Source organism: Saimiri boliviensis, chromosome 6 (assembly GCF_048565385.1).
Source record: "Saimiri boliviensis isolate mSaiBol1 chromosome 6, mSaiBol1.pri, whole genome shotgun sequence".
Lineage (NCBI taxonomy): Eukaryota > Metazoa > Chordata > Mammalia > Primates > Cebidae > Saimiri > Saimiri boliviensis.
Genome location: NC_133454.1, coordinates 73,307,213 through 73,323,349, shown reverse-complemented (window position 1 = coordinate 73,323,349; position 16,137 = coordinate 73,307,213).

The following is a 16,137-nucleotide window of genomic DNA, read 5'->3' as shown; positions in this document are numbered from 1 at the left end:
CTGACCTCGTGATCCACCCTCCTTGGCCTCCCAAAGTGCTGGGATTACAGGAGTGAGCCACCACACTTGGCTGTGTCAGTATTTTTAATTTTATTCATTTTGGTGGATATATAGTGGATTTAATTGCTTTTTCAGTTGGTTGACTGAAACCTGGATTCCATGATGAAGTTAAATGAAATTGAGATATCAAGAATTCTTTGGTAAAATGTGGAAGAAGGAATCCAAAGAATTAAGGAGACAGGAATTTGGTGTGGGTTTATAAGTGTGACCCATTCACTTCTAGCTCTGACCCCTGTGAGGGCACATTTTTTTCACCAAGGCATTGAGAAATATATTTGTGAGAGAGTGATGGTATCTTCAGAAAGTGCTGTAATACCAGCTTCTGTAGCTTGGGGATATTGGGGGAAGACACTACAGATGAAACAGCCTCCCCTCCCCTCCCCTCCCCTCCCTTCCCCTCCCCTCCCCTGTCCTCCCCTTCCCTCCCCTTTCCTCCTCTCCCCTTCCTTCTCCCTTCCTTTCCTTCTCCCTTCCCTTCCCTCGTTCTCCCTCCCTCCCCTCCCCTACCCTCCCCTCCCCTTCCCTTCCCTTCTCCTCCTCTCCCCTATTCCTCTCTTTCTTTCTCTTAAGACAGGGCTTCACCATGTTGGCCAGCCTGGTATAGAACTCCTGACCTCAAGTGATCCGCCCACCTCAGCCTCCCAAAGTGCTGGGATTACAGGAGTGAGCTACCGTGCCCGGCCTCCCTATATATTCCTTATAGGCTTCCTCAGATAACTGTTGTGGGTTTAATTGTGTCTCCCTCAAAAGAATATGTTGAAGTTCTGGTCCCCTGTACTTGTGAAACAGGTCATCTTATGGAAACAGTTGGTTTGCAGATGCAATCAGGTTAAGGTGAGGTCATACTGGTTTAGCCCTAATCCACTGACGATCTCCTTATAAGAAGCTTTTTAAAAAAACCTTATAAGGGAGAAATTTGGACACAGCAAGAATAGCATATGAAGATAAAGAATAAATTTCAGTTGTTTCAGGCTATAGAGTGTGTCGTATTTTGTCATGGCGGCCCTAGGAAACAGGCAGTAACTGTGCCCTTTGGAGTGCTGGACACTGGCTCTAATGCTAGCCTTTGGACTTGTAGTCAGCACAGTGAGTAAAGAATCACTCAGAGTGAATGAGGGCTTATGGAGTCAAGTGATAAATTGACTTTTGATTTTTTTTTGAGACAGGGTCTTGCTATGTTGCCCAGGGTAGAGTGCAGTGGCACGATCATAGCCCACTACAGCCTCGAACTCCTGTACTCAAACTGTCTAGCCTCCGGATTAGCTGGAACTACAGGTGTGTGCCACCATGGCTGGCTACTATTTTTTTCTTTTTTAATTTTTGTAAAGACAAAAATTACATTTTGCCTAGGCTGGTCTTGAACTCCTGGGCTCAAGTGATACTCCTGCCTTGGCCTCCCAAAGTGCTGGGATTACAGGTGTGAGCCACTGTGCCTAGCTGCAACTTTTGATTTTAGTCTACCTTACTGTCACCTCAGTTCTTAAGCCCATTTCCCCATGGTTTCTTCCGTTCCTGAGTGTATCGTTAGACTAGATATATTCAGCAAACAGCAGAATCCCCGTGTTTCTCCAGTCCATGGAATGTGGCTACTATGGTTGAAAGGGCCTAGGAAAAGCACTAAGCCTTCGTCCCTATTCAAATTATAAACAAAGAACAATAATACATTCCCAGGGGAAATGTGAGATTAGTGCAACCATCAAAGATCAAAAAATCTAGAGGTGAAAACTGTGGTTACTTACCCATTTAACTTACCTGTTTGGCTCATGCAGAAGTCAGAAGGCCTCTGAGAATGACAGTGAATGATTGAAAGGTTAAGACAGGTGATGACTCCAGTTGGTTGTATTGCTCTTCCAGATGTGGTTTCTTCACGAGAGCAAATCAACAGCGCCTCTGCCACCCGCCATAAAGTTATTAACTTGCAAATGCTTTTTTCCTATTTCAATAAGCAAAAAAGACCAGAGGTAATTTTGTTTAACCTGGCAGGGGCAGAAGTACATTTTCATGATTTTGCTTCAAGAACTATGTCAGCTCTCTGCCTCTGTGCCACAATTTAGTACACAGGGACTCTGAGGATCTTAAAGTCCCATAACACATGACACTAGTGAACTATGATTATGATAAAGTGCTGAGAAATCCTAAATAGCAGAAAGTACTGGGTACTCTGAATGCCTTAGTGAGTTGCTGTTATCAGCGTTTTGGATTTAAGCCATACTAGTAGGTGCATAGTGATACCTCATTTATTGTTTTAATTTGCAATTCCCTGATGACATATAACATTGAGCATCTTTTCATGTGTTTATTTGCTATCTGCATATATTTTTTGGTGAGGTGTCTGTTCTGATCTTTTGCTAATTTTTAAATCGGGTGATTGTTTCTTTATTGTCAAGTTTGAAGGGTTCTTGTATATTTGGGACACCAGTTCTCTTTATTTGTTTTATGAAGATTTTATCCCAGTTCATGGCTTGTCTTCCTTCTCTCAAAAGCATCTTTTGCAGAATAGGAGCCTCTAATTTTTGTAAAGTCTAACGTACATTCTTTCTTTCATGAATTCTGCTTTTGGTGTTATATTAAAAAATCACCATCATCTTCATTTGTATAGTGGTAAGTAAACTTAAAAAATAATACAATAAATAAATAAATAGAAAACCCAAGGTCATATAGATTTTGTCTTACGTTATCTTCTAGGAGTTTTTTAGTTTTGCATTCTATTTTTAGGTCTGATCTATTTATATATATATTCTTTTTTTTTTTTTTTTTTTTTTTCTGGAGACAGAGTCTCATCTGTTGCCCAGGCTGGAGTGCAGTGGCGTGATCTCGGCTCACTGTGACCTCTACCTCCCAGGTTCAAGTGATTCTTTGCCTCAGCCGCCCGAGTAGCTGGGATTACGACACCTGGCTAATTTTTGTATTTTTAGTAGAGATGGAGTTTCACCCTGGGCTCAAGTGATCTGCCCATGTTGGTCTCCCACAGTGCTGGAATTAACAGGCTTGAGTCACAGCACCCAACCCTGCAGGTATTATTTCTATTCCCATTTTAGGGATGAGAACAATTGAGCTGTAGAGGGGTTAGGTAATTTACATAATGTTTTAGGGTTAGCAAATGGCAGAACTTGGGATTTAATTCCAGGAAGCATGTTCTTTCAGTATGAGGGAAGATACTTCTTGACATATCAATTTTAGACTATTTATTGACTTTCTATTATGAATGTTGTTCACTCATGTCACCCAGGCTCTAAGTTTTTCTCCCTCTGGTATCCAAATATGCTATATTTCACTAAGACATCATAGATTATAAGACACACCTTTATATATCACTAAGTAAGACAAAAATTACTAGAAAAGCATAATGCTTTCTTATCATTTAGAATTTTTATGTTACATTTATTGAAAGAGTTCTTTTAGACTTTAGATGTATAATTTGTTATATATCACTCTTATGCATGCATACAATAAAAATAAACATATAAGCAAATTAATTGGTAAAAGTATTTCTAAAACTCTTTTATATTCAGAGTCCCATTCTTTTTATTGTTATATTTTTTTAATTTAAAATTTAAAAAAAATAAAATAGAGATGACTATGTTGCCCAGGCTGGTATCAAACTCCTGGGTTCAAGTGATCCTACTGCCTTACTCTCCCAAAGTGCTAGGATTACAGGCATGTGCCACCATGCCCGGCCCAGAGTTCCATTCTTTGGAATTATTTTGTAATCTCCAAGATGTTGTTGCCTATGCTTTTTTTTTTTTTTTTTTCCTTTTGAGACAAGGTCTCATTCTGTCACCCAGGCTGGAGTGCAGTGGTGCCATCTCTGCTCACTACAACTTCTACCTCTTGGCCTTAAGCAATTCTCCTGCCTCAGCCTCCCAAGTAGCTGGGATTACAGGCATGCACCACCATGCCCAGCTAATTTTTAAATATTTTTAGTACAAAGTTTCACCATGTTGATCAGAATGGTCTCAAACTCTTGACCTTAGGTGATCCACCTGCCTCAGCCTCCCAAAGTGCTGGGATTATAAGCATGAGCAACTGCACCTAGCCCATGCTTTTTAAAACACAATATCCTACTTCATATTTTCAAGACTATTGGTGATACTCAAATAGGAACACTTTTACACTGTTGGTGGGAGTGCAAATTAATTCAACCATTGTGGAAGACAGTGTGGCAATTCCTCAATGACCTAAAAATAGAAATCCCATTTGACCCAGCAATCCCATTACTGGGTATATATCCAAAGGATTATAAATCATTCTACTATAAAGACACATGTACACGAATGCTCACTGCAGCACTGTTTACAATAGCAAAGACCTGGAACCAACCCAAATGCCCATTGATGATAGACTGGATAGGGAAAATATGGTCCATATACACCATGGAATATTATGCAGCCATCAAAAACAATGAGTTTGTGTCCTTTGTAGAGATATAGATGAACCTGGAAACCATCATTCTCAGCAAACTGACACAAGAGCAGAAAATCAAACACCACATGTTCTCAAAGGTGGGTGTTGAACAATGAGAACACATGGACACAGGGAGGGGAGCACTACACACTGGGGTCCGTTGGGGGGAAATGGGGGAGGGACGGGGGGTGGGGAGGTGGGAAGAGATAGCATGGGGAGAAATGACAGATACAGGTGAGGGGAGGGAAGGCAGCAAACCACACTGCCATGTGTGTACCTATGCAACAATCTTGCATGTTCTTCACATGTACCCCAAAACCTAAAATGCAATAAAAAAAAAAGAAGAAAGAAAAAGAGATCCACTATTACCAGTGAGATTTTCTTCCAAACAACTGATATTCATTCTACAAGTTCTGATACTGGCACTTTCTTGATTTTAACATAAGGCATGCATGAAAACTTTCTAGACAATAACCAACACTCACTTTTTCTTCAAATGGTCCTTAAGTGAACTAAAATGCTTGGGAGTGGCAGATATTCAGCTATGCCAGCAGGAATAACAATCCCACGTGGGCATGGCAGTGGCATCTCTGCCACGGCTACTTCCTGGCTGACAGTGATTCTGAGAGGGTTTTCGATTTCAGATGTTCAGATTTTGTTTTGATAACACATGTATCTTGGGATCAATGAAAAAAACAGTAGTTGTATACCAATTTCATCAACATTTAGTTGTATATCTAAATTAGATATGTATCATATATTTACCATGATTATTTTAACTTCTTTGTACCAATTTTTGCTTTTCCTGGAATTAATAGTTGTCTTTTAAAAATTTTGCTTAGTTTTAAAAGTCACTATCAATATCACTCTTCTAAGGAATTCTAAACCCTTAGAGATACTCTTTCCCACATAGACATATTAGGTCTTCTATCAGTTCCATTATTTCTTTCCTGGAGGCTTCTCTTCTGGAGCTTTCTGAGGTTGGCTGATTATTCCCAGTTCTTCACTTCCTCTCTGTTACAGAATGATACACCCATGCTTTTTGCCATGAACTTTGCAGTATCTCCCACTACAGTAGGGGGAGTATATTTCCCTACTCCACTGATGGTGAGCATGGCTCTATGACTTGCTTTGGCCCAAGAATGGTAATAGACGTGAGAAGAGCAGAGGATTGAAATGTGCCTGTGTAACCTGGCTTGCTTCTTGAGCTTCTGCAGTTCACCATGACAAGTACAAGACCTGGGTAGATAATGGTTCAAGGAGGATGAGAAAACATGGGGAAAAGACCTTAACCGAAACCTCATTCTAGAACCAAGCCCAACTAGGTCCAGCGGTATTGATTGAACCCTTGTCAGATGCAGAGTCATAAACGTGAATTGTCCTTGTTGTAAGCCACTGAGATCTTGAGGTTTCCTTTTACTACATAGAAAACACTGACCAATTGATATGGTTTAGCTCTGTGTGCCCACCCAAATCTCATCTAGAACTTTAATCCCCAGGTGTCAAGGAAGGGGAGTGATTGGATTATGGGGGTGGTTTTCCCCATGCCATTCTCACGATAGTGAGTGAGTCTCATGAGATCTGCTGGTTTTATAGGTAGAATTTTCTGTGCCTGCCCTCACTCCCTCCTGACGCTTTGTGAAGAAGGTGCTTTGCTTCCCCTTCACTTTCTGCCATGATTGTAAGTTTGCTGAGGGCTTTCAGCCCTGCAGAACTGTGAGTCAGTTAAACTGCTTTCCTTTGTAAATTACCAAGTCTTGAGTATTTCTTTATAGCAGTGTGAAAACAGACTAATACACTGATACAGCTTCTGCCTTCCTGCCCCAATCTGGACTAGCAGTTGCTCTACAGAGCTGTTGTTCTGGAATATCTCTTTGCCTGTCTCTTAGGCTGGGTCCCCCATTTACTGAAGTCTGTGACTTCCTTCTTCTCAGTTTATTTCCATGTTTTGATGAAGCCCATCTTCAAATTGTTTCCTGAGAATGGGTACAATAGTAGGTAGAAATATTTTTTGAGATCCCAAGTATCTAAACATGTGTTTGCTGTGTTGTAACATTTGATGCATAATTTGCCTAGGTGTGGATTTCTAGGTTGAAAGTAATTTTCTCTCAGAATTTTGGAGGCATTCCTATGTTGTCTTTCAACTTGCTGTGTTGTTTTTGAGGAATGCATTATGATTTCCTATTCTTTACATGTGATTTCTTGATATGGTTTGGCTGTGTCCCCACCCAAATCTCATCTCAAACTGTAATCCCCATGTGTCAAGGGAGGGGCCAGGTGAAAGTAATTGGATCATGGGGGTGGTTTCCCCCTTGCTGGTCTTGTGATAATGAGTGAGTTCTCAGGAGATCTGATGGTTTTGTAAGTGTTTAGCAATTTCTCCTGAGTTCCTTCTCTGTCCTGCCGCCTTGTGAAGAAGGTGCATGTTTTTCCTTCCCCTTCTGCCATGATTTTAAGTTTCCTGGGGCCCCCAGCCACATGGAACTGCAAGTCCATTAAACCTCTTTCCTTGATAAATTACCCAGTCTTGTGTAATTCTTTATAGCATTGTGAAAATCAAGTAATACACTTATTTTTCCTTTGGAAGTTTTTAGAATCTTCTTTATGTCCTAAGTATTCTGATACTTCCTGATGAGATGGCTGGCTCAGCATCTATTTTCAACCACTGGGCATTCAGTGGATCTGAAAATTGGTGTCCTTTAGCAATGAAAACATTTCTTGTGTTATTTATTTGATAATATTTCCTTGCTCACTTAATCTCTTCTTCTTTTTGAAGCTACCTATCATGTGGATGTTGGACATCCTTAATTACTTTTCTAACTTTATCTGTTCTCTTACATTTTCTTTTTCTTTTGGTTCTACTTCATGGGAGATTTTCTTAAGCTTATCTTCCTTTTTTTTTTTTTTTTTTTTTTTTTTTTTTGAGACAGTCTCACCCTGTCACCAGGTTGGAGTGCAGTAGTGCCATCGTGGCTCACTGAGACCTCTGCCTCCTAGGTTCAAGCAATTCTCCTGCCTCAGCCTCTCTAGTAGCTGACACTACAGGCATATGCCACCACACCCAGCTAATTTTTATATTTTTAGTAGAGACAGTATTTCACCATGTTACCCAGGATGGTCTAGATTTCTTGACCTTGTGATTTGCCCACCTCGGCCTCCCAAAGTGTTGGGATTACAGGTGTGAGCCACTGTGCCTGGCCCCAGTTGTTTTTATGGATTAAAAATTTTTAGCTAACATGTCTTAAAATTCTAAAAGTTATTTTGTTCTGTTACTTTTTTTTTTTTTTAAAGGCATATTGGACAGGTACGGTGGCTCATGCCTATAATCCCAGTGCTTCAGGAGGCCAAGATGGGCAGATCACTTGAGGTCAGGAGTTCAAGATCAGCCTAGCCAACATGGTGAAATCCCATCTCTACTAAAAATACAAAAATTAGTCGGGTGTGGTGGCACGTGCCTGTAATCCCAAATACTTGGGAAGCTGAGACAGGAGAATAGCTTGTTCCCAGGAGGCGAAGGTCACAGTGAGCCGAGATTGCGCCACTGCACTCCAGCCTGGACGACAGAGCTAGACTCTGTGTTTAAAACAAAAAAAGAAGGGCATACTGTTTTTGTTTGATGGTCATATTATTTTTTCTTTCCACTCTTTTGATAGTATAGATTTCAGGGGAAGGTTTCCTGTGTTGTTTCTGCTTCCTGTTTTCCTGGTTATATTTTTGGTCTTTCATTTTCAAGCTTTCCTTATGTTTGGACAATCTCGTTTCCTTTTTTATTTAAGAGTGTGGTACCACAGAGTTTCTTGGGAGCTCTGTGTGTGTGTGTACTGAGTTTGTGAAATTAGTGTTACTGTATGGTAATGGGATAGAGACTCAACCATTTTGCTGGAGAATATAAAATGTCCTTTCTATAGCTCTTTTCTCTAGGATCATTCAATGTCTTCAGGGACAAATTTTCAGTGTTCTTTCCAGGAAGGAAATATGCCTGGCTGTCACTGTGCTTGGAGCTTGTGCCAGAAGGGCTAGGGTGTTATAGTAGGGTTGTTTTCAATTCTCTGTTTTTGGCACAGCTCTTTTGCAACCGTTTGCTCTTCCTGGGTCCTGAGCCTGGAGGCTTTCAGGGCAGGTTCATCCACAGGCTAAAGCTTCAGCCTCCTGTCCCTGTGAGGAAGGCATGACCAGCGGACCAGAATAAAGGAAGAGACATGACAATCTTAGTGCATTTAAAAAAATAAGTGTTCTGGTCAGGCATGGTGGCTCATGCCTGTAATCCCGCACTTTGGGAGGTCAAGGCAGGTGACCTACTTGAGGCTAGCAGCTTGAGACCAACCTGGCCAACGTGGTGAAACCCTGTCTCTACCAAAGATACAAAAATTATCTGGGTGTGGTGGCGCGGGCCTGTGATCCCAGCTGCTTGAGAGGCTGAGGCAGGAGAACCGCTTGAACCCGGGAGGCGGAGGTTGCAGTGAGCCAAGATCGCACCACTGCACTCCAGCCTGGGCAACAGAGTGAGACACTGTCTCAAAAAATAAAAATAGATGTTCAATCCTTGCTCCTATTTTCAGCCCCATGTGGCATCCTACATTCTCAGAGCACCTGGTGTTTTGCATTCCTGAACTCTTCTGGGTTCTGTGTTATGAATGGGATCCTTTCTTTTGGACATCCCCTCTGTGGTTATTGGGAATGTGGCTGATACCACAGGTGCACCACCATGCCCAGCCAATTTTTGTGTTTTTGTAGAGATAGGGCTTCCCCTTGTTCCCCAGGCTGGTCTTGAACTCCTGAGCTCAAGTGATCCACGCACTCTGGCCTTCCAAAATGCTAGGATTACAGCATGAGCCACTGTACCTGGCCTTAGATAAGATTTTTAATAATATTCATGGAGCTATTTCACTATTGGCACATGCAGATTCATCTTGTTCTCTTTTATGGGCCGTATAGGACTCCATCATATGGATGCATCATACCATATTTTAATGGACATGCTGGTTTTGAAACAATAACTTGAGAGCACTAGGAAAACGGCAATTTAAAAGATTCCCTTTAGTAAATTCTTTTTGTCGAATAAACAATTACTTTGGGGTAATGAATATTTATCCATTAGTTTTTCAGGTTTGGACACTTGTATTTTAATACATCAAGCTTTCTTAAAGTTATCCCACCTAGAAATGACAGATGACTACATATATAATTAGGTGAGATTAGGTGAGAGTCTCAGTGAGGAAGTGAGAAAAACTTGGGAATCTTTTAAGTTTCAAGAAACAGAAACTATACCTGAAGGGATATTCCAGCTAAAGGAAAAAGAAAACTTAATTTTAGGGATACTCTGTTGTTTTGCAGGACCTAACAGCAGATGGGTTTTAGGAAAAACTGGGACCAGGGACCCAGACACCATTGGTGTTCTCTGATGTTGCTATAAAGTTGCTATAAACATTCAGATTTTTGTGTGGACATAAGTTTTCAACATATTTGGGTAAAATGCCAAGGACCAGAACTGCAGGATCAAATGGCAAAAAGTATGTTTAGTTTTGTAAACAACTGCCAGCTGTCTTCCAAACTGCCACATCACTTTAGCTCTGCTCCTGCCTGCACTCCAGACGACTGGACTCTGCTCTTTCCCCTCCCAGCAGGTAAGTTTCCTCTACTATTCTGGACCTTGGAGAAGACAACTTGGTTATGGACAGCTCCAGACCTGTACATCCTAGTTAGGCACTCAAAACAGAGACTTGTGGCTGTTTCTCAGTTCTAGTTTTAAAAATTCTGGAGGGGAGGGAAGTCTGATTTGTCCTGGTGGGTCAGGTTGTCACATCAGAACCAATGAAATGTATCTAGATGTATCCAGGGAGCTGCGTCATAGCTGCTAACATGGCAGCAGCAGCCTCGATAGGTCTTTAGGTGGCAGGAATGGGTTGGGAGAGAGTGTTGAAATAAGAAGGAGTGTTAGGCTCACTGTCACTTAGGGGTCTGCTGTTACAGAATCTTCTAATTCTTTGGTGGAAGCTTCCTGGAAGGGAGAAGTTACAGGCGTGCCAGCATTCAAAGAAAATTCAAGTCGTTTGTGAAGTTTTTATAACTACCGTGACAAGGGTTCCTTGGGTCACAGAGAAGAGACCCTCCACAAATGAAGATGCCTTTACAAGTTTGGAGCGCTTACCCTTCTCTAGGCTTCCAAAGCTATGTGATCCTACCCAGCAAAATTGGAAAGCAGTTGGCTTGCAGGTGGCGGTGGCTTAGAGCTTCCTTTTAACCATTTATGGAGCAGGTCTTCATTCCTCGATGTAAATCCAGGCATCCCTCTGGTATCACATTCCATCTTCCTGAAGAACTTCTTTAACATTTCTTGCAATGCAGGTCTGATTCCGTCACTTGAGTTTGTCTGAAAAAGTATTTTTCTGTCATTTTTGAAATATTTCCATTGGGTGCAGTATTCTGAACTGATGGGGTTTTTCTTTTTAGCACCTGAAGTATGACCTTCTATTCTCTTCTAGCTTGGATAATTTCGAGAAGTATGCTTTGTTCTTCTCAATGTAATATGTCTTTCTCTGTCTGCTTTCAAGATATTCTCTTATCTTTGAATTTTGGAAGTTTGAATCTGATGTGTCTAGGCATGTGTGGTGGTTTAAAAATATTTTTAATGTATATCTCTATCTCTATAACCACTAAAAGGTGAAGCTTAAAGGCCAGGTGTGGTGGCTCATGCTTGTAATCCTAGCACTTTGGGAGGCTGTGATGGGTGGATCACCCGAGGTCAGGAGTTTGAAACTGCCCTGACCAACATGGTGAAAGCTCACTCTACTAAAACTACAAAATTAGCCTGGCATGGTGGCGCATGCCTGTAATCCTAGCTACTTGGGAGGCTGAGGCAAGACAGTTGTTTGAACCCAGGAGATGGAGTTTGCAGTGAGCCAAGATCACGCCACTGCATTCCAACATGTGCAAAAGAGAAAAACTCTGTCTAAAGAAGAAGAAAAAAGTGAAGCTCAATTCTCCTCCCCTTGCATTTTTGGGACTTCTATTGTAATGAATGCAGTACGGTGGGAATGGTGGTGTGCTGTACTGATGCTCAGAGTGCTTGTGGCTTCTGCTTGCCTCTCCCTTAGATTGTTCTGGGGGTACAAATTGTCATGTTTCAAGGACTTCAGGCTGATATGTTTTAGTCATCAGGAAATTATACTTGTTTTATACAATTAATTGTCTAAGAAATGCTAAATAGATAGATACTGCAATGGGAAGAAACAAAGATAAAACCCAAATCATGAGATTACGCCATGGAGACTTACTGATTTGCTCTTCCTGCAAGTACTCGGTAAGCATTGATTGTGGTGTCTGAGTGTGTCCAGGTAAGCCCCAGAAATCAGGCAGAGTGAGGAAGACCCTAAAACAGTTTTGCAACTTTAACCTGTCAAAATATGAGCCATAACTTTTTGGATACAGTTCTATTTTTTTTGCCCACATTTAAAAAAGAAGCTCTATTACAATGTGGTTGATCTGGCTGGGTGCGGTGGCTCACGCCTGTAATCCCAGCACTTCGGGAGGCTGAGGTGGGTGGATCACCTGAGGTCGGGAGCTCGAGACCAGCTTGACCAACATGGAGAAACCCCGTCTCTACTAAAAATAGAAAAAATTAGCTGGGCGTGGTGGCGCATGCCTGTAATCCTAGCTACTCAGGAGGCTGAGGCGGGAGAATTGCTTGAACCCGGGAGGCAGAGGTTGCAGAGAACCGAGATTGCGCTATTGCACTCCAGCCTGGGCAACAAGAGCAAAACTCCATCTCAAAAAAGAATGTGGCTCATTTAACTTTTAAAATTAATTGACTTTTTTTTTTTTTAGAGTAGCTTTAGGTTCACAGCAAAACGGAGTGGCAGGTATACAGAGTTCCCATACCCGCCTCTCCTCCCCTATTAACACCCTCGTCCAATAAAGCCTCCACTATCAACATTAGCATCAGGTTGGAATATTTGGTACAACCAAAGCCCCAATGTCGACACATATATGATAATCCACCAAAGTCCATAGTTTACATTAAAGTTTACTGTGTTGTGCATTCTGTAGGTTTTAATAAATGTTTAATATATACCCACACTTACAATATCATACAGATAATTTCACTGCCCTAAAACTCTTCTGTGCTCCACCTATCCATCTTTCTGTCCACTTAAGTCTCTAGAAATCACTTCTGTTTTTACTGTCTCTATGTCTTTTTATGGCTTAACAGGTCGTTTCTTTTTAGCATTAAATAATATTCCACTGTCTGGATGTATCAGGGTTTCTTTATCCACTTACCTATTGAAGGAGGACTTTTTAATTTCTTTCAAATTTTGACAATTATGAATAAAGCCGCTACAAACATTCATGTGTAGGTGTTTGGGTGCACTTAAGTTGTCAACATAGTTGGGTAAACACAAAGGAGCTCAGGTGTAGGATCATATGGTAAAAGTATGTTTGGTTTTGTAAACTGCTGTCTTCCAAAGTGACTGTGTCCTTTTGCATTCCCTCCAGCAGTGGAGAGTTCCTGTTGCCCCACCTCTTTGCCAGTATCTGGTGTTGTCAGTGTTTTGAATTTTTGCCATTCTAAAGTATCATGGTATCTCGTTGTTGTTGTTGTTGTTGTTGTTTTTGAGATGGAGTCTCGCTTTGTCACCTAGGCTGGAGTGCAGTGGCTCGATCTTGGCTCACTGCAACCCCTGCCTCCTGGGTTCAAGCGATTCTCCTGCCTCAGACTCCTGAGTAGCTGGGACTACAGGCACCTACCACCATGCTTGGCTAATTTTTGTATTTTTATTAGAGACAGTATTTCACCATATTGGTCAGGCTGGTCTCGAACTCCTGACCTTGTGATCCACCCAACTCGGCTTCCCAAAGTGCTGAAATTACAGGCAGGCATGAGCCATCTTGCTGCCCTCATTGTTTTAATTTGCAATTCCCTAATGACAAAGGATGTGGAGGATCTTTTCATATGCTTATTTGCCATCTGTGTATATCTTCTTTGGTGAGGTGTCTGTTCAGATCATTTACCCATTGTTTAATCTGGTTGTTTTCTTACTGTTTAGTTGTAAGCATATTATTTTGAATACCATTCCTGTATCGCATATGTCTTTTGTAAAATTTTCTCACAGCCTGTGACTTCTTTTCTCATTCTCTTGACATTTAACTTTGATATATGAAAAAGACATTTTTGAAAGGATGTATTTCCTTATTTTTAAAACTGAGGTAGGCCGGGCACGGTGGCTCAAGCCTGTAATCCCAGCACTTTGGGAGGCCGAGGCGGGTGGATCACGAGGTCAAGAGATCGAGACCATCCTGGTCAACATGGTGAAACCCCGTCTCTACTAAAAATACAAAAAAATTAGCTGGGCATGGTGGCACGTGCCTGTAATCCCAGCTACTCAGGAGGCTGAGGCAGAAGAATTGCCTGAACCCAGGAGGCGGAGGTTGTGGTGAGCCGAGATCGCGCCATTGCACTCCAGCCTGGGTAACGAGAGCGAAACTCCGTCTCAAACAAACAAACAAAGAAACAAACAAACAAAAAAACTGAGGTATAATTTTTGAGATATAAAACATTGAGATATAATTCACATCATAAAATATACTCTCTAGGACAGGCCTGGTGGCTCACACCTATAATCCCAGCCCTTTAGGAGGCTGAGGTGGGTGAATCACTTAAGTCAGGAGTTTGAGACCAGCCTGCCCAATATGGTGAAACCCTGTCTCTACTAAAAATACAAAAATTAGCCAGCTATGGTGGTGTGTGCCTGTAATCCCAGCTACTCAGTAGGCCTGAGGCAGGAGAATTGCTTGAACCTGCAATGCAGAAGTTACAGTGAGTTGAGATTGTGCCACTGCATTCCAGCCTGGGCAAGAGAGCAAGACTCCATCTCAAAAAAAAAAAAAAAAAAAAAAAATCACCCTTCAAAGTGTACAAACAGGGGTTGCACAAAACTGTGCAAACATCACCACTACGTAATTCTAGAACATTTCATCACACCAAAACAAAACCCCAAGCCCATTATCTGTCATTTCTATTCCCCTTTCCTACCACCTGGCAACCACTACCCTACTTTCCGTCTCTCTGAATGGGCCTATCTGGACATTTTGATATAAATAGAATCATTTACTATGTGGCATTTTGTAACTGGATTTTTTCATTTTGCATATTTCAAGGTTCATACATGTTGTTGTATAAATCAATACTTCATTCTTTTTATGGCTGAATAATATTCTATGTGTGTGTATAGATATGCCATATTTTATCCATCTACTCATCAGTTTGATGAATATTTGGGTTGTTTCTACTTTTTCATTATTATAAGAAATGTTGCTTTGTACATTTGTGTACAAGTTTTTGTGTGGCTGTGTTTTCATGTCTCTTAGGTATAAGCTAGGAGCAAAATTGCTGGGTTATATGAAAACTCTATGTTTAACCTTTTGAGTGACTGTTAGACTCTTTTCCAAAGTGGCCTCCTCATTTTATGCTCCTACCAGTAGTGTATGAGAGTTTCAATTTCTCTAAATCCTCAGCAACACTTGTTATTGCCCATCTTTTTGATTATAGTCATTTTGGCGGATATGTGTAGCGGTAACTCATTGTGGGTTTGATTTGCATTTCCCTGATAGCTAATGACACTGAACATCTCTCATGCGCTTTTGAACCTTTTATGTCTCTTCTTTGGATAAATGTCTATTCACATCCTTTGCCTGTTTTAAAATTGGTTGTCTTTTTATTGTGTTTTAAGAGTTCTTTATATACCCTGGATGCTAGACTCTTATCACATACATGAGTTTCAGATTTTCTCCCATTCTGTAGGTTGACTTTTCAATTTTTTTTTTTTTTTTTTTTTGAGATGCAGTTTCATTCATGTTGCCTGGGCTGCAGTGCAATGGTGCAATCTTGGCTTATTGCAACCTCCACCTCCTGGGTACAAGGGATTCTCCTGTCTCAGCCTCCCAAGTAACTCAGATTACAGGCACGTGTCAGCACTCTTGGCTTTATGTATGTATGTATGTATGCATGTATGTATGTATTTAGTAGAGACTGGGTTTCATCATTTGTCAGGCTGGTCACAAACTCCTGACCTCAGGTGATCCATCCACGTCGACCTCCCAAAGTGCTGGGATTACAGGCATGAGCCACCCTGCCCAGCATCTTTTCAGTTTCTTGACAGCGTCCTTTGGCTGGGTGTGATGGCTCACACCTGTAATCCCAGCACTTTGGGAGGCCGAGGCGGGTGAATCACCTGAGGTCAGGAGTTCGAGACCAGCCTGGCCAACATGGGGGAAACCCTGTCTCTATTTTTTTAATGAAAAAAAAAAATTAAAAGAAAGAAAGACAGTGTCCTTTAAGTGCAAAAGTTTTCATTTTCTTTCTTTAAAAAACAAAACAACACAACAGAGTCTCGCTCTGTGACCCATGCTGGAGTGCAGTGGCGCAATCTCTACTCACTGCAACCTCCGCCTCCTGGGTTCTAATGATTCTCCTGCCTTAGCTTCCTGAGTAGCTGGGATTACAGATGCCTGCCATCACACCCAACTAATTTTTAATAGAAACAGCGTTTTCCCATGTTGGCCAGGGTGGTCTCAAACTCCTGGCCTCAGGTGATCTGCCTACCTCAGCCTCCCAATGTCCTGGGATTACAGGCATGAGCCACCACGCCAAGCCAAAACTTTTCAATTTGGATGAAG